The 24,840-nt window shown below is 43.6% G+C and overlaps 1 pseudogene; it reads left to right on the top strand.

The window, feature by feature from the left end:
• The first annotated feature begins 23,401 nt into the window (after window positions 1-23,401).
• LOC144589373 (U4 spliceosomal RNA) lies at window positions 23,402-23,479 on the top strand (annotated as a pseudogene).
• The last annotated feature ends 1,361 nt before the right edge of the window (window positions 23,480-24,840 follow it).

Here is a 24,840-nt window from a genome sequence, read left to right as displayed (position 1 = left end):
CAAATCCCATCAGGTACTAGTCCCTCAATGGTTAATCTTCATTTTCCGGTTCCCAGTGGCTAGCCACACCACATTTGGATTTCTGCCTAGTGTAGTTCCCCTCACCCAGTGCAACTGACTCAAAAATAAGCCATGATCCTGCTTTTTTTTCAAATTCAGCTTTCCAAGCCAATCTGAATTTACTAAAACCTTCCTTGAGTTTCCAAACCCATCCTCTCCTCCTTCCCAAAGACGTTTGTTTGATTACTGGACGTTGACCTTTGTCTCACCACAGAAGCCTACAGCGAAGGAAGAAAATTTCCCCTTTCTCCTTTCTGCAATAACAATCGCTTGTTCCAGCTCCTGCCAACCTAGCAGTTCGAAAGCACGTCAAAAATGCAAGTAGATAAATAGGTACCATGTCGTTGGGAAGGTAATGGCGTTCTGTGTTGAGTCGCGCTGGCCACGTGACCACAGAAACTGTCTTTGGACAAACGCTGGCTCTATGGCTTGGAGACAGGGATGAGCACCGCGCCCTAGAGTCAGACATGACTAGGCTAAATGTCAAGGGGAACCTTTACCTTTACCTTACTGTCAAGTCAATTCTACTTATGTGACCCTTTTCAGGTAGCGATTAGTCAGACGTGGTTTACTATTCTCTTCATCCGGTCATGTGACTGAAAGTTCTAATAGCTCAGACTGAAGGATCCTCTTGAGAAACCAGTTTACAAAAGTCTGCTCATGACATACTTCTTCTTATTCCTTCCTCTTTCAGCCACCATCTGTAGCTGAATGCGCTCTACTGTGTTAGGCTGTAGGCAAGAGGCCAAGAGGAAGCTATCGTCATGGCATTCTGCCTAACGCTTACCAATTTAGGGCTCGGTCACATGTGCCAAAAGAACCTCAGTTATATCATCTCTGTCGTTATTTAAATTGTTTTATAGATTTCCATTCACATGACACATAGCTAAGATTGATTCATTTGGCCAGTCAGTTGGGGTTTTTTTCCCCACCTCACTGGCATGGTTGTTTTAAAATGTACTAATCCATGTATCTCTTCAATCCTTTTCAGTTTGGTGTGTGTGAACATTGCTGGGTTTTAGACTACAAGTCTCAGAATCTCACAATAAGTGTGGCCGATGGAAATCGTAGTCCAAAAGAAATAAGTGTTTCTAATTGCTGAGCCCTTGCCATGGCTAATTGCCACTGAGATGCTGTTGTTTCATGACATCCTGCAAGCCTCTTAAAACCATCAAATACATATTTTTTCAGCCCAAACAGATGAGGTGGCGCCATTCACGGACTGCATTTTCATAAGCCTTTGTGAAACTATCGGTCAGCTCCTTGCCACAGAGAAAGGGAAGTAGGACTTGCATTTCATCAGAATGGCCAGAATGCATTTTATGGGTTGAAATAAATAAATAAGATGCAAGTCTTTTCACATCAGGCTGGGGTTGCTTTCGAGAATGTCAGCTGCATTTTTATGCTTAATGGCAGCTCTGACCTTTCCAGAAAATATATAAAAAGAGTTTTTTGTTGTTGTTTTTTTAATGTGTTCCCTGTCTTGGGCCATACAGAAACCACACCAGTTTCAGAGCAGATGCACTTGACACCAAGAGGGGTCCCCATCTGAATGCAGTCTGCAAGTAGCGACAGAAAGAATACTCATTAACTTCCTTGTTCTCATCTGCTTATGCTGTCTGAACATGGGTGAGAAACCTGGATAAAGAATTTCAAAGCTGTGCAAGGTTTCATGGCAGCATTAAATAAAGGGAAAGATGTACATGGTCTTCTGGGATACAAACACAATGTCATATGTCCACAACTGTTGCCCGCTACCTCTATGACAACACCACAATGTTGACAGCACCGTACTTTCCTGGATAGCTCCAGGGGTGGTCAATGGCAGACCATGCCAAAATGCACTCCCATGTCCACCACCCTGTTCACCTTCCTTGTTTGCTCTTCTGCTTGAGTCCCCCCAAGAATGAGACCAAGTACTCGAGTATCTTTTCGTTAGCAAGCTGTTTAATGTAACAGATTGCTTTCAAGTGCACAACTTTGACAAATGGAAAAGAGACGCTTCCCAAGGCAGTGTTTGTGATGTTCAATTAGTGCGCCTAACGCTAATCAATAGAAAGGTTTTTTTGCAGAGTAAGAAGGTGAGCGCGGTCTATTGAATTATCATTAGGACAACATTACCTGCTTCAGGAGGCTGCCCAAGGACTTGCCCATGGCCACAGATTACCTGTCAAGCAAACCAAAATGTGGAGGGTCCTTTGATCATGGCAAGTGACTGAAACTAAATTCAGGCAAGAGTGGAAGTAACGATGGTTGGAAGGCATCAGACGAGATGGCAACTGGGACTCTACTTTCAAGGGACAGCCTGATCTTGGGTCTTGCAGCATCTTCGGATTTTTTTAAAAAAACTAAACTTACATTACTGCAACACATCTTTTTAATATATTAGAAGAGGGGGGAGAAAATGCCCTAGATGCCCCAAAAGGGGGGGGGGCATTGACAGCACATTGATCCTAATTCAGACACTGTTGGGTGTGAAACTGATCGCTTAGGATAAGGATGCGAAGAACATTTTAATAATTCCTCATTCTTTGGGATATTCCAGGTCCTGCCTTTCCCTTAGGAAACTGGGCTGAGGGCGAAGGCCAGGTCTGTTTGCATGGATGCCTTGCTGAGTTTTTTTTCCTGGGCTTTCTTTTTGTCTCCTGACCACATGGCCTGGGGGTGGGGCCTAGGGGTGGGACTTCTTGATTTAAAAGAGCGTGTCCCAGGACCGCGCTCCTAACGGCGCGTGAAATTCTCAAATTTTATATCTGGCCTTAATATGGTAAATAGGAAAGGCAATGAGATTTGCATAAGCCGGGGAGTCAGGAAAGTTTTAAGGATCAGATCATACTTTTGCACTATTAAAGAGCAGGCCGGGTAGGTGGGGCTCGTCAGCCATGGAAGGCAGCCCATCTAGGAGAAGGAAAACTCCGATTTCAAACCTCCACTGCCTTGTGGCTATATCCACTCATGGAAAAGTCTTCAGGAATTAACCTCGAGGCAAAATCCGGAGCTGGAGTCCCAAAGGCAGCATGTGTCGTTCTGCCAACTCCTGCGACATTGCTGGAACCAGTTGTATTGGCTCTTGCCTTTCCATTGGACCATTTCAGCAATGTGGAGAGGGGGGATCTGCTGCTTGGGTAACAGCCTATCCTCCATATTACCTTACCCGGGCTTCATGCTCTGGAGAGGACACTCCTCGATTCAGAGCATGTTACCATAGTCTCTTGAGACTGAAGGATGCCTATGCCTATGCCATGAGAAAACTTCTTGCCTGACTTCATCCTGCAACTTGTGAGATGTCCTGGCTCCCCATGACAATCATAGAATCATGAAGCTGGAAGGGGCCCAGAAGGCCATCAAGTCCAACCCCCTGCTCAGTGGAGGAATGCCAATCAAAGCAGATCTGCCTGGTGGTTGGCTAAATTTCTCTTGAATGCTTCCAACGTTGGAGCACTCACCACCTCTCGAGGTAATTGGTTCCATTGCCATACTGCTGCAACAGTTAGGACACATCATAATGGGCTCGAGCTACAGGAAGCCAGATTTAGGCTGAATATCAGGAAAAATGTCTTAACTGTTAGAGCAGTACGACAAGGGAGCCCATGATCTTGGGAGGTAGTGACTGTTCCACTGCTGGAGGTATTCAAGAGAAAATTGGACCACCATCAGTCAGATCTTTTTTGACTTGGGCTTCCTGCCTTGAGCAGGGGGTTGGACTTGATGGCCTTAGAGGGCCCTTCCAACTCAATAATTCTGTTATTCAATATACAGCACCATACTTCTGCCATATAACTTTCCAATTCTACCACTGTACTGTCCGCCTTAAGATAAAGTACATGAACTGGTGATAGCCATCATTTAGGTAGGCTAGCTTCTGTTATACACAGAAAGAAGCCTAAATGTTTACTTTGTCTTCATTTTCATTTAATAAAGCCACAAATGGAATGGATTTTCAAACTCTAAAAAGCCTTGATGGACTGCAACTGGAAAAAAAAAGGGGGGGGTAATGATTGACTGATTATGACTGGTTTTTCTCCTTTTATTGTTTAGCTAAAGATAGAATAGCAATTGGGGTCTTGCCTCCTCCAGTTCCTTGGTTCAAATACTGATTGCTCAAATAGCCAAGGTATACAGATTGGAGATAATCTTTCTGTTCTGCACAATAGGGTTATAATGGTTGATAAACTGCTCTGACCTCTGCCAATTTGATTATTATGCTCCTTAGCCCCTTAAATCTCCCTTGTAGACCTTATTGTGGAGCAGCTAACAGGTTTTACTCTGTAGCATGTAATGGAAAACCTTTCTCCTTTTGTCCCAGCCATGCAACAGATCTCATTATAACATCGCAGCGGTTTGTTCTTTAAGTTCTATGCCTTGTAAAAGGTTTCTAATCCTCTCTAAAAATTGCTGTCTCTTCTGATCCTACAAAAGCCCTCAATTTTGGTACATTAACCAAAGGACAATAAAATCTTCACCCAATTGTTATTCCCTCTCCTTGCCCTTGAAGGGGCAAGAAAGGGAGACTTAAGACAATCACCTCCCTCCATGGAGATGATCAAACGTTAATCCTTCAGACCTTGTTTACTTTCACCTTACAAAGGCTAGGGAAAGTCCTAACTAGTGACGATCCCACAGTCTTCAGAATCTTTTTCTTTTCTTTTCTAAACTGTACACAGATAAACACAGTCCTAATTGTGTAGTCCTAATTGGCTGGACCATAAAGAAGGCTGACCCCCGAAGAATTGATGCTTTTGAATTGTGGTGCTGGAGGAGACTCTTGAGAGTCCCCTGGACTGCAAGGAGAACAAACCTATCCATTTTGAAAGAAATCAACTCTGAGTGTTCACTGGAAGGACAGATCCTGAAGCTGAGGTCCCAGTCCTTTGGCCATCTGAAGAGAAGATTCCCTAGAAAAGACCCTTATGTTGGGAAAGTGTGAGGGCAGGAGGAGAAGGGGACGACAGAGGTCAAGATGGTTGGACAGTGTCATTGAAGCTACCAACATGACTTTGACCCAACTCCGGGAGGCAGTGGAAGACAGGAGAGCCTGGCGTGCTCTGGTCCATGGGGTCACGAAGAGTCAGACATGACTTAACGACTAAACAATAACAATTGGCTATATATAAATCAGTAAGGGTATGTCTTTCTTTCTTTCTGTCTGGACTCCAATTCCTAGAATTCTCCAAGAATTCCCCAGGCAGAATTTCTGGAGGTACAGCCCACACACCCTCACCTACAAATACCTTCATTTCACTCACCTGGGAAAAAAGGCCTAGTTTTCCAATGCTCTGTTGGGTTACCCCTGCTGCAACGCATCCTGGGAGCTGTAGTCCTACTGCCCTGTAAGATCTTCAGAAGGTGGCTTCCAAAGAACTACATCAGGCAATAAAGGCCTAAAATCTGATGAAGCTGGACTAGGCCTTTTTCCAGATGTGGGTCTGTGGGCCAAAATGTCCAGAATCTTGCCTGAGGAATTCTTGGAGAACCTTTGGATTGAGAGTCCAAAAAATGAATGGCAGATCAGGAGTATTCATTCAGGAAGAGTTCTGTGTGTCTGGGGAGAGGGTGGGGCAGAGCAAAGAGCCCTGAAATGTGCACAAGGTGGAGCAACACCCACCATGGATCCTGCATGTTAAATTCTATGGATTAAATTCTTGAGAATAAAAATCAAATTAAGATTGCCATAGCTTTATCCCAATGCTGACATTTCTAGTTTCTTCCTGCTTTCCAACCTTGCCTGGCCCACCTCCATTTTATTATTGCTTTTCTTCCATTGTTGTAGCCCTAATAGCATATAAAAACAATTTTAGGTAAAGGTAAAGGTTCCCCTTGACATTTAGTCCAGTCGTGTCCAACTCTAGGGCGCAGTGCTCATCCCCATCTCCAAGCTGTAGAGCCAGCGTTTGTCCGAAGACAGTTTCTGTGGTCACGTGGCCAGCGCGACTAGACATGGAAGGCCATTACCTTCCCACCATGGTGGTACCTATTTATCTACTCGCATTTTACATGCTTTCGAATGGCTAGGTCGGCAATATATATATTGAAAGGAAGACTCAGAATCTTAGGACTCTTCTCCTTTTTTTCCATCCTTCCTTCTGTCTGGATTTTGCCTGTGCTCCAAAATGCACATTTTCTGCTGCTTCCCTTAACTGTGCTAATTGCCATTTAGAAGTCCGTTTTCCAAAATCTCAGCTGCCTAATGCAAAGTAAAGTTGGTCGTCCCATTACAGCTGAAACATTGAACCGATGATGCTTACATAAATGGCAATTTAGCAGGTCTGTTTCAAATCTCTACCCAAGTTGGAACTAACAAGTGGATTTAGTCCAGATCTCTGATGTAGGCAGCCCCTAGTTTTCTCACATTTAGATGATTATCTTTTAATAACATTCTAGCCTATTTAAATCCCATCTGGCTGAGCCTTTATTCTCTTCCCCAAACTCTACGTATACCTGTTCTGTCTTAAAAAACAGGTTTTGAGGTGCATCTGCTTCTTGGGTGTTCACTATATATGCTGATGTATCTCAGTGGGTTAAATGCAAATGTTCACTCTTATTTTTTTCAGTTTTGCTTTCAAATAGTGAGAAGGGGCAGATGGAGGGACATCAAAGTTCAGGAGGGCTTTAAATTTCCTAAGTTGACCCATCCTGTTCTCACTGAGAACATGAATACCTTCGCAATGGTCTTTCAGTTTAGATCAGTGGTCCCCAGATGTTCTTGGACAGCAACTCCCAGAAATCCTGGCCAGCACAGCTAGTGGTGAAGGTTTCTGGAAGTTTTAGTCCATGAACATCTGGGGACACAAGGCTGGGAACCACTGGTTTAGAGCATGAACCCTGTGTTTCCGAATGCTGCTCAAATATTAAAACTAACCCCCATGTTTATTTGCTATTCCGTGGCTGGCTAAGCTTGACATCTCCCACCAGTACAGTCATTCAGCATCTACTCCAAGCCCCTGTTGATCACCACGTGTGCAGTCAAATATGAAGGAACCTGTTTTCCAGTTTTCTAAATTACAACTGTTGCAACCAGCACCTGGGTTTCTAAATGATCATTACTACAAAGGTAAAATGTGGACTGTGAGAAAACAATTATTATTATTTTAGTGAAGACACCTGGGAAGCTTCTCTTTGCCCACATTTTGAATCCAGCTGTTGGGTGCACCTCTGCTCACTTCAAACAGGAATCAATTCCACAGCCTGCTGAACTATTACATCACCTGAGCTGAGAGGAGGAGAAAGGTCTGTTCAGTTCTTGTAGAACCTGTCAGTTAAACTTCACTTTACTGGCAACATGTGCTTAGAACAGGTAAGGTAACGGTTCCCCTTGACATTTAGTCCAGTCGTGTCCGACTCTAGGGCACAGTGCTCATCCCCATCTTCAAGCCATAGAGCCAGCGTTTGTCCAAAGACAGTTTCCGTGGTCACGTGGCCAGCGCAACTAGACACAGAATGCCACGACCTTCCCACCGAGGTGGTACCTATTTATCGACTTGCATTTTTACGTGCTTTTTGAATGGCTAGGTTGGCAGGAGCTGGGATGAGCAACGAGAATCCCCTCCGTTGCGTGGATTCGATCTTACGACGGCTGGTCTTCTGACCGTGCAGCACAGAGGCTTCTGTGGTTTAACCCACAGCACCACCACGTCCCGTGCTTAGGATAGGTACAGGTAAAAACAGGGGGGAAGGAAATGGGCCCCCTGAATTTTGAAAAGCAAGAACAAGATTTTTGCTGGGACTGCTTTTTACCTTTGGGGATGGTGCAAGATCCGACGGCTACATTCTTGTCTGACATCTCCCAACCCGCATGGTAAATCTCAAAATCACCAGCTACCTTCTGTATTGAAAAAAAGAGAAATGTAGAAGCCCATTGTGGGAGTCAATGTGATCACAATGTAGAACTGGGAATATAACACACATACACACATAAACCAAAGGAGAGAGAGAGGGAGAAGGGAGATGTAGAAGGTGAGATCTACTCATCTTACCACTCTGGCATTTTCTTAAATGTTTAGCAAAAGAGAGGAAGGACAGCAAAATAAAGATGAGGGGTGAATTGAGAACACTAGAGTGGGAAATATACATGGAGAATAATTTTCCTGCTTCATCTGGTTGGCTTCTATAGGTACTGAAGGCTGGACTAGCTAGGCTTTTAATCAGATCCATCAGAGTTCATACTGTACATATAAGACAAAAACAAGAGTTAATAAGAGTAGCTTGTGTCTGCACCAGGAGTGTGAAGAATACTTTAAAAACATCTCATTCTTAGCCATTTTCCAAGCCTTATCATGCAAGAATGTTACCCACTGGAGCCTCTTTCCCCAAAGTTGTCTGCCTGTGTCGCTATATCTTCTCAGGCTATGATCCTCTGGGTGGCTGAGCTGAAGGAGGCCAGGAAAGGTTTCGCAAGAAATCAGGCCTTCTTGGTGGTGACGCCATCCCTGTGGAACGGCCTCCCAGTGGAGCTGGACCCTCCCTCCCTTGTTTTACAAGGCTGTGGAAGACGCTCCCCTTTCAGGAGGCATTCAAAGGCAAGTCTTTTTTAAACATTTCCACCCCTGATTCTTTGCCCTAACTCTTCACCCCTTCTGAGCTTATGCTGTTTTTTTGATATTGTTTTATGCTTTGCTGTGGTTGTATTTATCTTGTTGTTTTATGTAAACTGGCTGAAATAGTTTTAGATAAACTGCACTAATGGAGTGATATAGAAGTACAAGCAAGCAAGCAAGCAAGCAAGCAAGCAAGCAAGCAAGCAAGCAAGCAAGAACAAACAAACAAACAAACAAACAAACAAACAAACAAACAAACAAACGAAGGAAGGAAGGAAGGAAGGAAGGAAGGAAGGAAGGAAGGAAGGAAGGAAGGAAGGAAGGAAGGAAGGAAGGACGGAAGGAAGGAAGGAAGGAAGGAAGGAAGGAAGGAAGGAAGGAAGGAAGGAAGGAAGGAAGGAAGGAAGGAAGGAAGGAAGGAAGGAAGGGAGAAAACATCCTGCTGAGATTTCCCTTGACACCACGAGATGGCTTGCCTTGCCATAATAGAGAGATGCCAGCCTTCTTTCCCACATTTATTTAGCTTCCTTATTCATGTTTTATCTGTTCTTCTAAGCAAGGAACTGCCCAATTAAGGATAGCTGTGTGCTCTTTCCATGCAATCATTGAAGGGAACAGTGCCAATTTGTGCAGGAATTTTAATAATTCTATGCAGAGTGGTGTATCTTCTCTATAACCCCAAAACCACCAAGAAATCCTGTGAGATTTCTAACACAAACCTTCCCCAAAAGTCTCACACACAGAAATCTTGCTGTGAGGGTTAAAGAGAGCTTCCCCCCCACCCTTGGTTTCTCTCTGATGGAGAGGGAGAGGCTGTGAGATTCACATCCCTCATCTACACTACACACTTATAGCCATTCAATGCCACTTTAATATGGCTGTAACCGACTGAATCCTGTGATATCTCATTTGATGGGGTAGTTAGCATTCTCTGCTAGAGATCTTGTGTGCATTCCCCTAAATTCAAAGCACTTCACTAAACTACAAATCCTTACAGTCCTTAGGATGGATCCATGACATTTAAAGCAGTATCAAACTCATGTAACTGTCTCAAATGGCATAATATAGCAGAGATTTAGATGTTCATCCACGGTCCTAATAAATTTGTGGAATCTGTACCCTTGTTCTGGAAAAGACTGAGAGGAAAAAATATCTGGTAGGGACTCCTTAAGTATCCTATGACATTTAGTCAAGACATGGAATCCTAGAATCCTAGCATAATTCAGTTTGAAGGGGCCTCTAAGGCCATCAAGTCCAACCCCCTGCTCAATGGAGGAACCCAAATCAAAGTAGACCTGGCAGATGGCTGCCCAATTTTCTCTTGAATGCCTCCAGCTCACCACCTTCCAAAGTCATGGGTTCCATTGTCATACTGCTCTAACAGTTAATAAGTTTCCCCCCTGATATTCAGCCTAAATCTGGCTTCGTGTCGCTTGAGCCATGACGTGTCCTGCACTCTGGAATGATCAAGAAGAGATCCATGTGCTATACAGTATTATCTTTCCTCATCAGTCTTCTTTTCTCCAAGCTCAATATGCCAATTTCTTTTACCCTTTTCTCATAAGGTTCGGTTTCCAGCCCCCTGATCATCTTTGTCACCCTCCTCGGAACTTGTTCCAATTTGTCAGCATCCTTCTTGAAGTGTGGTGTCCAAAACTGGACACAGTACTCAAGGTGAGGCCTAACCAGTGCTGGATAGAGGGGGACTAGCACCTCGCGGGATTTGGAAACTATACTTCTTTCAATATATCATAAAACTGCATTTGCCTTTTTTTGCAGCAACACTGCACTGTTGGCTCACTATGTTTCCCCCCCCCCGGATGTAGAACTTTGCACTTTATTATTATTATTATTATTATTATTATTATTATTATTATTATTATTATTATTATTATTATTATTATTATTATTATTATTATTATTATTATTATTATTATTATTATTATTATTATTATTATTATTATTATTATTATTATTTTTATTTATTTATTTATTTATTTATTTATTTATTTATTTATTTATTTATTTATTTATTTATTTATTTATTTATTTATTTATTTATTTACTGGCCAGGTATGTAAACCATACCCGGAATTTAATATGGCTACCGGCCACACTTAAAAACACTGCACACACACACACACAGCATAAACAAAAAATTCACAAGACAATTAAGAACAAATTCTACAAAAACCGATTGCCTCAACTCCCAGTTGCGTCAGATGGTTACAAATTCAGCAGTTTATCCCCATTAACTTTCATTCTTTTGTTTTCAGCTCATTATCCAAGCAAAGTCAGAGGTTATCACATTAGGTCATCCCTTGTCCCCAATCCCTATCTTCCAAGATATCGTTATTTCCATTTGTTTCCTGATGCAGTAAAGACCTGGCTGGAACCGAATCCTGATTCTTTCCCTCTCAACGAGCTGGTGGCAGCAAAGTGTCCCGTAAATTCACTCAGGGCTTGCTAAATGATGTGGCGTCATCTAAACCTGATAGCTTTCCAGCACATGTACACATGGGGGGACACACACGCTGTAGCGCTATTGCTCTTTGATGAAAACGATGCATTTCGCCCCTGATACGGTCATTGAAATTCAAGCCACGGAATTATCCAATGTGACATATATATTACTGATCGGCAGGCCAGCTCTCAGCTCATCTGGTGTACCGAATTCAGGAAGGTGTGCGTTAGGGGAGAGGGAGAGGAAAACAAGGAGGCTGCCAAGAATAGAAAGCAAAAATAGTGCCAGAAGTGCCACATTCCATTTGTAAATCAGTTAGGTGGTAATAAAACCCAAGGGACGGGAACCAGGCACACAAACACTAAATAATTCAGAAAGAGGAGTTGAGAGGCATGGGGGGGGGGAGGAGAGTCCTCTGAATGGACAGCTTGAAACAAAGCAAATGGCAGAATCTTTGTAGATGAGCTAAAGTCCATTTGAGTGTTTTCTTATGTCTTCAGCTAAATAAGTTGTTGTTATGTGCCTCAAGTTGCCGCCCCGACTTAACAGCAACCCCGTGAATTGGGTATATTAAAGTATTTACATTTCATTCAACAAGCATTTATTTTTCTACTTCTGATGGCACAGATTCTGTTGTTCTTCTGTGCCATGAAGTCACCTACAACTTATGGTGACCCTAAGAATGTGGTGGCGCTGCGGGTTAAACCACAGAAGCCTCTGTGCTGCAAGTTCAGAAGACCTGCAGTCGTAAGATTGAATCCATGCGACGGAGTGAGCCCCTGTCGCTTGTCCCAGCTCCCACCAACCTAGCCGTTTGAAAGCATGCAAAATGCAAAAATGTGAGTAGATAAATAGGTACCACCTCAGTGGGAAGGTAAACGGCATTCCGTGTCTAGTCACGCTGGCCATGTGACCATGGAGGATTGTCTGCGGACAAACGCTAGCTCTATGGGTTGGAAACGGAGATGAGCACCACCGCCTAGAGTTGGACACAACTGGACAAAATTGTCAAGGGGAATCTTTACCTTTTTATGAATGAGCAATCTCCAAAATGGCCTGTCCTCAACTGCCCCACTCAGCTCTTGCAAATGCAACCCTCTGGCTTCCTTCCGGAATCAATTCATCTTGTATTTGGTCTTCCTCTTTTCCTGTTGCCTTCAGACTTTTCCAGCATTATGGTCTTTTCCACAGAGCCTTGCCTTTTCAGGACAGTAGGCCAGCCTCAGTGTTCTCATTTGTGCCCCCAGATTATGTTGCTGTAGTACCCACTTATTTGTCTTTCTGGCAGTCAAGTGTATCCGCAAATGAATCACATCTCAAAGACAGATGGGCGCAAATCACCAGTTCAGCAGTTTGTGTAGGTTTGTTTAGTGGTCGAACAGCTTCAAAGCCCTGCCTCCCCTGGCAGGCGTCCACTCCGAGGCAGTGCCTTGGCTTCCCTGCCCTGCCTCCTCTGAGCGCTGCCTCTGAGTGGGCACCCACTGGGGGAGGTGGGGCTTTGAAGCACCATCTCCTGTTTGGTCACTGAAAGAACCAGCCAGAACCGTCAAAGTGTTGGTTCATGCCCATCTCTAATTTCAAAGGAATCAGTTCCCCTGCCCCGTCTGCTTTCTTTACTGTCCAGCTTTTACATGCACACACAGTGACTGGGAAATACAAGAATGTGGATGACCTTGGTCTTGGTCTCCAGGGTCACATCCAGACACTTGATGATATTTTCTAGTTCCTTCATTGCTGCCATTCTAAGGTTCAGGCTTTCTTCTGATTTCTTGTCTTCAGTCTTCACTCCTTCGCAAATACAGCAGCAGTGAATACAGCCATCAGATACTTAACTTGCCGAATAAGATTAAAGTAACAATTTGGAAGAGGAATGATGATCATACCTGGAAATGGAGAATATATTTCCCAAGATAACATCTTCTGTCTGTGGTTTTCTTACATTAAAATGATATAACTTTTTTAAAGAAGGTAAATAAAATGTTTTTCCTGATTAAGTCTGGCTACTTTTTAAAAAGGGACGTGGTGGGGCTGTGGGCTAAACCGCAGAACGCTCTGTGCTGCAAGGTCAGAAGACCAGCAGTCGTAAGATTGAATCCATGTGACGGAGTGAGCTCCCATCACTTTGTCCCAGCTCCTCGCCAACTTAGCAGTTTGAAAGAATGCAAATGCGAGTAGATAAATAGGTAGCATCTCAGTGGGAAGGTAAAATGGCGTTCCCTAGACACACTGGCCACGTGACAAGGGAAACTGTCTTCGGACAAGCACTGGCTCAACTGGACTAAAAATGTCAAGGGGAACCTTTACCTTTACCTTTTACTTTTTAAAAACTAAATTTAAAAAAAGCTTTAAATCAATTACTCCAACAGGGAACAAGGAGGTTGCTGTTGTTGTTTAGTCATTAAGTTGTGTCCGACTGTTTGTGACCCCATGGACCAGAGCACGCCAGGCCCTCCTGTCTTCCACTGCCTCCCGGAATTGGGTCAAATTCATGTCGGTAGCTTCAGTGACACTGTGCAACCATCTCATCCTCTGTCATCCCCTCCTCCTCTTGCCTTCATACTTTCCCAACATCAGGGTCTTTTCCAGGGAGCCTTCTCTTCTCATCAGATGGCCAAAGTCTTGGTGCCTCAGCTTCAGGATCTGTCCTTCCAGTGAGCACTCAGGGTTGATTTCCTTTAGAATGGATAAGTTTGATCTCCTTGCAGTCCAGGGGACTCTCAAGAGCCTCCTCCAGCAGCACAATTCAAAAGCATTAGTTCTTTGGCAGTCAGCCTTCTTTATGGTCCAGCTCTCACTTCCATACATCGCTAATAGAAAAACCATAGCTTTGACTATGCGGATCTGTGTCAGAAAGGTGATGTCTCTGCTTTTTAAGATGCTATCAAGGTTTTGAACAAGGAAGTAGCTTCCCCTAAGAATGTGAGGTCTGTGAACACATTTGGGCACCCCCGGGCAATGTCAGTGCTAGAGATGATGACCTGAGTCACAACTCAACTTGGAGTTGACTTGTTCTTTTTTCCAATGACTCGGATTTGACCCATGACTCAGAACTCACCACCCCTCTCCTTTGTTCTGGGGGGAAAAACTTATTTTTAATAGGGACTCAGACTTGGGACTTGGAGCTTGGGACTTGGTACCAAAGACTTGGAATTGGGGCTCAGAGCCAAAGACTTGTCAACATCCCTGGTCAGTGCCCTGTTGGCTGGTCTTTCCACTCGGGAATCCCCATTAGCTTGCTTCTGACAAGAGCAAAGAAGCAGTTAAGCCAATCAACAGTCAAGTCAAATCCAATTGTTAGGGTTTAAATCAATGGGACTTACGTAAGTGCAGACTTCTGAAATTGGATTTATTAAATGGATCTACTCTAATTGGGAACAATTGCTATATTTAGCCTTAAGAGTTTGCATCCTGTCAATATATGTATGAGCGCAAGGATTTGAATTTTATATCATCTCGCTCTTGTTGAGACCACAGGGAGAAACATTTTTAGAGTGAGTATTCACTTTAAATGGTTTTGATTTTTTTTAAAAAAACTGATAAACTTGACAAGAGAATTGTGTTGGGGCTTTGTCTACACATGTTGACTCCCACCTACTCTTGACCCAATTCCACTCATATTACAGGGTTAATTAAAAAAATTATTTCATGGGGAACCCCCCCCCCCCTCCGTGTTTCTCTTAGTGGTCAATTTTAAAGAAAAAAAATCTAATATTTTGGAGGGGGAACATATTGGCTTTGGGCCATCACACACTGGAAATTTCTCTTCAAACATTAGCGAAATTTAGAAATTTAGAAGGGCATGAGCATTGGTCAATGCTGAGGAGTCAGAGGCCAAATGTATAACCCTGTGGAGCAGTGTGTGGTCAGCCCCTACTTTAAAAGATGCATAATTTCTCCTGCAAGCTGTTTCTTTCCATTGTACAAATCATACTTTCTTCCTGACAAAGGAGTGGCCTTTAAAAGCCACAGAAAAGCATTAGAGATCTCCCCTCAAAATGTGCAAATGCTATACATTTTTAATTCATCTACCTTCTAGAACAGCAGGCATATAACATACTGAACTTTTTCACCATAAAATACTTTGTCCTTCTAAGCACTGAGAAATATATCTCACTGACAGAACACCTGGAGTCATTTATGGCCTAAATATATACACACACATCTCCGTATCCTGTTGAAATATGTAAACCAGGGTAAAGAAAGCAGACACACAACATTAAATCTTGCCATTCCATCGAAGCCAATGGCACTATCAATACGCCCCTGGTTGTGTCATTCCAGAGTGCAGGACTGAAGGGTGATATAACAGCCCTTTTCAAATATTTCAAATACAGAGGAGGGGCAGGATCTGTTCTTGAATATTCCCAGAGTGCAGGACACGCAATAATCAGCTCAAAGGAAGCCAGATTTCGGTTGAATATCAGGAAAAACTTCCTAACTGTTAGAGCAGTACGATGGTGGAACCAGTTACCTCAGAAGTTGGTGAGTGCTCCAACCCTGGAGACATTCAAGAAAAATGTAGATAATCACCTGTCAGATATGCTTTGATTGTATGCCTGCCTTGAGCAAGGGGTTGGACTTGATGGCCTTGTAGGCCCCTTCCAACTTCATTTTTCTATGATTTCTATGAAACCAATGTAGTGGACTAGCCCTACCATTAGGTAGCGTGAGGTCCGCGTGAAGACCATCCACCACCTTGCCCCAAGCTTTATGTCTGAGACAGACTAACACCCATCAAGCCAGAGTCACTTCAAAAAGTAAATTAAATGAATACAGGTAGCCTTAAACACAACCTCGTGGCTCCAGAGATGCATCCAAGGTGATCAAATCCATCGCTTCTTCCCCTCAGTAGTCCCAGATCAAATATGTTTTGCCTGGATGCCAATTTAGGAAGGATCTTCAAGATCTCATTCGAGGAAAGGATGGAACTAAGGAACCAGACTTGGATTCAGCACAAAGTGAGTTAGATTACATGTTGTTCTGTTCTGTGCCATCAAGTCTGGACTGGCGTATGGCAACCGTAATAGTGGTTTCAAGGTAAGTGAGATATTCCAGAAGTGGTTGTACCAGTTCCATTCCCCTAGTGAATTTCCATGGCCAAGTGGGAATTCGAACCCAGAGTCCTAGCCCATTGCTCCGTCCACTACACCACAATGGAGAAGACACATGTAATTCCTAATAATTCAGACATTTCCTACGAAGCATGCAAAACACAGCTTTTAAACTCATGGGCCTTATGCAAGTCCAGAGCTTCTTAGGCAACAGTCCTCCGGGTGGCCACTTGGAAAAGAGACAGAAAATCATCTATGAGAAGTTGGGCCTTCTCAGCAGTGGCTCCAGCTCTTTGGAACCAGCTGCTAGTTCAGTTGCTCCTGGCCCCCTCCCTCCCTGCTTTTTAGGCTGCCGAAGACACTGCTCATCGAAGAGGCCTTTCAATGACACCCCTGATTTTCTTTGCCTCGTGGCTGTGCCGTCTCATGTCGAAGCGTTATGCCGTCTTGGCTGGATGGCTGATTTAATTTGTTCTCTTTGATTTGTTTTATTTTATGATTTTATTGTTGTTTTATTGTTGCTCCTGTTTGTGCTTTATTTGAATTTGTGATGTGGTTAACTTTCCAGAATAGAGCTTTGAACTATTGAGGGGATGGATGGATGGATGGATGGATGGATGGATGGATGGATGGATGGATGGATGGATGGATGGATGGATGGATGGATGGATGGATGGATGGATGGATATTCAATGAGCTGTGCTTTTCAGACCTGTAACCTGTTGCAATTAAAGTTTTCGACTATGGCCAGGAAGGAACAATGAGTTTGTGTGGAGTTTGCAAACTACACACAGTTTGTGAACAAAATATTCAATGGGATTGCAATGGGTTCAATGGATCAAAATGGATAAAAGCATGTCTAACAGACTTGCATTTTTTAAAACAATGGTGCAATTTCACATTATATTTTAACATTTGAAATTTTGCATTCGGTGTCTGAATACCGAAAGGAGTTTTAAGTGCTGTTTGAAGATGTATTTCTCTGACACACCAGCTGTGACCCTACCTGGTTTGCATCTCTTGTCCTTCCTAATCCTCTGTTGCAACTCCTGTCCTCTGGACTGAATATTTATGAATAGCCAGATTCACAGGTGGCAACGAAGATAATCATAAAGGAGAGTTTGTCAGTGAATTTATTTTGACTATCAAAACATCAGTCTCTGCTCATGTGCCATTCGGTCTGCAGCCTAGATTAATCATTCAGAGCCCTCCCCGGGTCCCTGGTGAATCATTCCACCTCCAGAACGTCTGCTGAATGTTCTTGAAGAAGGACAGTTAAGGAAGGTTCAAAGATTGGGCGAAAGAGCCAACCTAATGGATTTGTTTGGCTGGTGGAGAGAAAAACAAATCATTGATTGATTAATATTGGCCCGTTGCTAAGCAGAGGAGTTAATGAAATCTCATGTCCGGTGATTGATTGGACACATTATTTATCTGAAACTCGGTCAAAATATTTCATGGTCATTAGATTCCTCCCCTGTGATAATTCAGCTACTTTGCACACCCAGAACTGCTGGGTTACAAAGAAGTTAGTGGAGCCTGAAGGTTATCGCTGGAAGTGCCTTGAACGTCTGTAATTTTTCACAACCGAAGCAAAATATGTACATTTTCTTTTTCAGAAAAGTATCTGAAGTAGGTGGTAGGTTTGGAAATATGATTGGAGGGAGTTGAAGATAGAACCCATAGGCTTAATTGTGCAAGTTGGCCAACAGGGCATGCCATATAAAGCAGCAATTCCAGTCACCATTAATTTATACAGCTGTACGACTCTTCTATAGCTGTATATGCTTTAGGGGCAAACGATGCCTCATTAAACCAATTGCCCATACGAGGGCAGCACATGAATCAGATACGGGCTGCTTTCTGTGCTTTTGCATGGGGAGCATATGCTCTGCCGCAGTGCATTATCATACGCATGAAATGCGCAACAATTATTTGGATTTGCTGTGCAAACATCATGCATCGGCATTCGTAGTAAGAACTATGGACTTATGGAACAGAAATAATAAATTGTTGTATGCTGTCAAGTCAGTTCTGACTTCCAGCAACCGTTTTTTCTGGGTTTTCCAGGTAAAGGGTGCTCAGAAGTGGTTTCCCATTCCTAAATCCCATTAGCTCCGCAGCCAGAGTTAAGCCACTGAGCTAAAACATCAATACAAATGCCCTTGGAGGAGGAGCTGTCGATTCCCTCCACATTATCCACCTGTCTCTTTCTTTCTGCTCCATTCTGATGCTTCTTAGTATAATTTGAAAAAGGCATCCTCTTCTGCCACCATCTCCTCAAGGTGTGGGCACTGCAGTTGTTGGGAACTATTGCAACCTTGTATGCTGCCTCTAGTCAGTTTGACTGGGATGGACTCTTTTTGTACTGGGCTGACCGCCAATCAACCCAGCAGTAAACAATTGTTCCTTCCCTGCCTCTGATTTTAAAGAAGAGCCACACCTCTCTTCTTAAGCGTTCCCCCCCCCTTTTTTTTGCAGTTAGAAAATAGTCTAGAAGTAGTCAGGTAGTGTGCTGAGACTGGCTACTATGACATTTTTGTACTAAATGCTGTTTTTATCTATTCTGTTGTAAGTAAACGTTTTTATTCTTTCCTTTCCATAATCCTAGCTGATGAGGGGAAAATGAGGTGGTCTACTCTGGGGATATTTGAAGCTAATTCTGCACTGTAAGTCCCTATGCTTCTGCTCTGCAGCTAGAGGAGTTTAACCAAAATTCAAAACTCTGCAACAGAAGCAGAGTTAGTTAGTTAGTTAGTTAGTTAGTTAGTTAGTTAGTTAGTTAGTTAGTTAGTTAGTTAGTTAGTTCCTTCCTTCCTTCCTTCCTTCCTTCCTTCCTTCCTTCCTTCCTTCCTTCCTTCCTTCCTTCCTTCCTTCCTTCCTTCCTTCCTTCCTTCCTTCCTTCCTTCCTTCCACCCATCATCAGCTCCTTCCTTCCTTCCTTCCTTCCTTCCTTCCTTCCTTCCTTCCTTCCTTCCTTCCTTCCTTCCTTCCTTCCTTCCACCCATCATCTGCTCCTTCCTTCCTTCCTTCCTTCCTTCCTTCCACCCATCATCTGCTCCTTCCTTCCTTCCTTCCTTCCTTCCTTCCTTCCTTCCTTCCTTCCTTCCTTCCTTCCTTCCTTCATCAGCTCCTTCCTTCCTTCCTTCCTTCCTTCCTTCCTTCCTTCCTTCCTTCCTTCCTTCCTTCCTTCCTTCCTTCCACCCATCATCACCTCCTTCCTTCCTTCCTTCCTTCCTTCCTTCCTTCCTTCCTTCCTTCCTTCCTTCCTTCCTTCCTTCCTTCCTTCCACCCATCATCACCTCCTTCCTTCCTTCCTTCCTTCCTTCCTTCCTTCCTTCCTTCCTTCCTTCCTTCCTTCCTTCCTTCCTTCCTTCCTTCCTTCCTTCCTTCCTTCCTTCCTTCCTTCCTTCTGGGCTATAACCATTTTGGAAAGAAAACAAAGGAAAAGCTTTTGAGTGAAAACGTAAGTGCAACAATATGGAGAATATTGTCTGGATGACAGGAAATTCCAGTAACGTCTGACCTTGATGAGAAACATAGGAGGGTTCAAATGCCCCTTCTGGAAGAAGTTCACTGGTGCACCATTCAGTGTACCATTTTGAGACTCCCTCCCCCCCCCATTCTCTTACATACCTTCTTATATTTTGATAGCCATTTTCCTATCACGTGCATTTTTCAACACTCCTTTCTGCTTCATGGTGAACCCTGACACCGAGAAACAGAAGTCACACTCTCTGGTTAAAGTTCTCACTGGGTTCTGCTACTGCAAACCTTAACCCCAATCCTAACTTCCAATACACTAGAGTCCTCAAGGAGTCAGAAGTTACCACTCCACCCCACCCCCCCACCCCCCCAACTCACTTCCAGCTTTTATAAGCCTTGTGGAAGGAGGTTAAATGAATCCCGATCATAATTGTCCTCCTTCTTAGCATGTGGATATGGAGACAACTACTTCTAGACTTCCATGATAGCATGTAAAAGGAGCTAAGCAATCAACATTCCGCTAATTCGAACATTAAAAATTGAAACCTCGAAAAGGAAACCAACCTCTGTAAAAATGACTTATAAAAGGACTAGAGGAGACATATGCCACCTATCTGTGAGGATTATTTTCCTGCAAAGACTAAGCACATTTTAATTTCTTTTTAATTGACAGTGTGGGATAATTGAACAGATGCCTTTTTGAAAAGTTTGCTTCACTTTATTATTCCTGAGCAGAGGTGAGCAACTCATTTCCAGGGGGACATTTGAAAACCCAGCTGTTTTGTAGATATTTCACACGTCCTGGGATTTCATGGGGAGGAAAAGGATTCTCCTGAAGTTTTCTAGGTATAAAATGAGCAAAAGTAGTTCAAGGTAAAGGAAGTGAATGGAAGTGAAAGGAAAGTCCGATGCTGCAAAGAAAAATATTGCACAGGAACCCGGAATGTAAGATCTATGAACCTTGGGAAGCTGGAGGTGGTCAAACAGGAGATGGCAAGAATAAACATTGACATCCTGGGCGTCAGTGAACTAAAATGGACGGGAATGGGCAAATTCAGCTCAGATGACTGTCATATCTACTATTGTGGGCAAGAATCCTGTAGAAGGAATGGAGTACCCCTCATAGTCAATAACATATAAAAGGAATTTCCTTCCTTCCTTCCTTCCTTCCTTCCTTCCTTCCTTCCTTCCTTCCTTCCTTCCTTCCTTCCTTCCTTTTCCTTCCTTCCTCTCTGCTTTTCCTTCCTTCCTTCATCATCTCCTTCCTTCCTTCCTCTCTCTCCTTTTCCTTCCTTCCACCATATCTCCTTCCTTGCTTCCTTCCACCATCATCTCCTTCCTTCCTTCCTTCCTTCCTTCCTTCCTTCCTTCCTTCCTTCCTTCCTTCCTTCCTTCCTTCCTTCCTTCCTTCCTTCCTTCCTTCCTTCCTTCCTTCCTTTTGGGAATGTAGAAAATATTTCACAGGGAAGAAGGCCATCGCCAATACGGGTTGTGAGAAATATCTTCCCCAGCATAAATGTGATGAACCAAACATGTTCCCTCCAAAACCCCATCATATATATGTGCATAAAACTAACATTTTCCGCCTCAGTCGAGGATGGGGACCTATCAAGCACCAAAGGTTATGGAGGAAAATAACCATCCCAGGGTGCAGAATACGCAACAGTGGGCTCAAGATACAGGAAGCCAGATTTAGGCTGAATATCAGGAAAAACTTCTTAGCTGTTAGAGCAGTGCGACAGTGGAACCCATCACCTCAGGAGGTGGTGAGCACTCCAATGCTGGAGGCATTCAACAGAAAATTGGACAACAATCTGTCGGATCTGCTTTGAATCCCTTGCCTTGAGCAAGGGATCGGACTCAATGTCCTTAGAGTCCTCTTCTAACTTAAATATTCTGGGATTCTACTGTTAACACACCATGTAACAATGCTTCTTGCAATTTTAAGCCTAGTGTATTTACCAAAACGCATGAAAAAGGCCAAAATAGGCAGACAATCTCCCCGAGGCTGCTCCTCCATCTTCCTCAATGTGGTGGGAAGAGACATGTTTTCTCTTTTGGATTTTCACATGGCCGCAAGATGCAAATTTTTGGGCAAAAGTGCTGGGCACACAATTGAAGGGGGAGCCACCATTCAGCCCTGGCTGGCCTGCTTGCAGGCCATGAGCTAAATGCTACCCACCCCTGCTTTAAGGCTGCCTGGTACATAAAAAATGTCACCCATTGGTGCTTCCTCTGGCATTTATCACCTCATGTGGAGAAGCATAGCAAGTCCCTGCAACTCCACCCAGCCAGTCTTCAGAGACCATCCAGTGCAACAAAACACAGCAGTGATGCTTTATCCTTTATAACAGGTCCAGCTTTTCAATTACACGGTGACAAAACCTTACCGTCTCCATCCCCGTTCTGCTTTGGACAGTGTCTGTTCCGAGGCTGATGAAGAAAAATCCTTGCTGCTCCCCAGCCTTCTTAGTCAATGGAAATGTTGTTATGCTCATTGGTGTTCTGTTAAGATGATCTACTTTCTAGCTTGCCGGGTCATCAAAAGGAAATGATGAGGGGGGAAAGAAACATTACATAATCCGTGAACAAGGGGAAATTGCTGGTTCCTCTCCCATTGTTGTCTTGGGAGGAGGTGGAGGAAATGAATGGGGAAAATCAAATATTCAAATACAAATTACTTTCCACGCCACCCGCTGTGGGTTTTCAAGAGGAGTTTTTTCACGGCTATAATCAGAATATAAAATACATACGCCAGCTGCAATGTATTTTGGTTTGGTTTGTAAGTTGTTTCCCCCCCCCCCTTATTTAGTTGTAATTCTTTAAGAAAGGCCCATATGGAAAACTGTCTTCCACAGACGTTTGCCTCTAAATGAAACAGATGTAGGGCTTCCATTATTGCATGACATGACGCACCGAGATTTCAGATCTTCTCTGTAGGCATTTTTCCCCCATAAAGTGTTTGTGCAGGGTCTAGAGAAGCCCTGGGGCTGCGCCGGAATGAAGCCTGACATAAAACGTTGGGTATTTATTGATTTTGTTCCTTGAAATGATCCACCCAATTTCCAGCTGGGAGGAGATAACTTTAAAATTCCAGAATGATAAGGAAATGTTTTTTTCCTTGGCAGAAGGCCAAGGAAATTTAAAGCAAAACTGCTAGTCCTCTTTTTGTGAGCTATCAGCGAACTTGTTTTAATGAGACATGGGATATTCGTATTCGTATCCCTCGGGATACGAATATGATATTTTGTATTGCCTTGCAGGGCAGTCCCACTGGGGCAAGGGAAGGACTTAAAAGTCCTTCCCATGCCAAGGAAGGCCAAGGAAATTTAAAGCAAAACTGCTAGTCCTCTTCCTATGAGCTATCTGCGAACTAATTTTAATGAGACATGGGATATTTGTATTTGTATCCCTGGGGATATGAATTATGATATCCTGGTAAAGGTAAAGGTAAAGATTCCCCTTGACAATTTTTGTCCAGTCGTGTTCGACTCTAGGGGGTGGTGCTCATCCCCGTTTCCAAGCCATAGAGCCAGCATTTTTGTCCGAAGACAATCTTCTGTGGTCACATGGCCAGTGCGACCTAGACACGGAAAGCTGTGACCTTCCCACTGAGGTGGTCCCTATTTATCTACTTGCATTTGCATCCTTTCGAACCACTAGGTTGGCGAGGAGCTGGGACAAGCGACGGGCGCTCACTCCGTCACGTGGATTCGATCTTACGACTGCTTGGTCTTCTGACCCTGCAGCACAGGCTTCTGCGGTTTAGCCCACAGCACCACCACCTCCCTACAGCACCACCACCTCCCTTTGCACAGTGGCAGTATCATAGCCAATGAGGTTAATCCGAGGCGCGATTATTGCTAATTGGAAATGATATCCTGGGGATACAAATATCGGCACCAGAGGTGCCTGGGAAGTCTGGTCCCTCCATCCTCGAGCCAATCACCAACTGGCGCAAACAGTCGGTGTTGTCCTCATCATGCCAACTGTGGAAGTAGCCCAGCTGGTGCTTCCCCGCTTTCCTGCACAGCCAACTGAGTGGGGAGACTCGCCATCCTGTCTCCTCACTGGAGTGGTTGACTGTGCCGGCTGGGCTACTTCTCCAATTGGCATGGCAAGAATGACATTGTCCATTCAAGCCACCAGTAATTGGATCTGCCATTTCAGGGGGGAGGGACCGGACTTCCCAGGCACCTGCAGTGTTGAATACAAATATGAGACTCGGAATTTCGGAGATACGAATATCCCATGTTTAGTTTTACCGAAATCATCTTATATTCTTCAGGGAAAACACCCTACACATTACTTCACAGCCTTCTGTGTTGCTCTTTGGTTTTCACCCTTTGTATTCCAAGCCATCTATGAGTTCATGAAGAGCACCTATCGGGAAGTTCTTTTCATGCTGACTGAAGACTACAAATCCTATGAGACAGTGGAAGTGTAGTACAGTGAAGTGGTCCTTTGAAAATATTAAAGCCTGTGTTTTTCACACATACATGTAGCTAGACTATAAATGTGTGCGTCTTTTCTCTGACAGTGGCAGAAATGCTGTTGCTTTGTGTAGCAAGTTGCACAAAAGTAGACCCATTGAATCAGTGGGGGGAGTTGTTGAGTTAACTCTTCAGTCAGCTCCAATGATTCAAGTGAGCCTACTCTAACTGTGACTGTTTGTGCTAAAGTATTAATTAGAATATGCCCATCTAAATCAATGTTATTTATTACTTTACTTTTTACTTTACTTTATTTAGACTTATACCCCACCCCTCTAGACAAAGTCTACTCGGGGCGGCTTACAAAAATGATAAAATACAATAGAATAATATATGTATTAAAACTTAATAATACAACCAACTAACTAGTGGATATATACATTATCAAGATGGGAAATTAAAGAAACGAAACAGTTAATTGACTGGAAGGAAGACCTGCCTAAAGAGCCAAGTTTTTAAATGGCTTTTAAAAACACCCAGCGAGGGAGCCAGGCGGATTTCTGTTGGTAGAGTATTCCACAGCCGAGGGGCCACTGCTGAGAAGGCCCGGTTTCTTGTTCTTTCTTTCCGGGCCTCTCTCGGCGTAAGGCCCCTCAGCCATCCCTGCTGGCTATTAAATAATTCCAAAAATCTCTGGTTTTTCATTGCTGAGTTGGGGACTTGAACCCAGGCCTCCTGAGTCGTAGCCCATCACTCTGTCCCCTGCACCACATTGGGTATCCTCCTGGGCTATATAATTAAAAATCCCAGCT

This window comes from Pogona vitticeps, chromosome 4, assembly GCF_051106095.1.
Source record: "Pogona vitticeps strain Pit_001003342236 chromosome 4, PviZW2.1, whole genome shotgun sequence".
NCBI classification, from domain to species: domain Eukaryota; kingdom Metazoa; phylum Chordata; class Lepidosauria; order Squamata; family Agamidae; genus Pogona; species Pogona vitticeps.
This window is presented reverse-complemented; position numbering and strand designations above follow the sequence as displayed.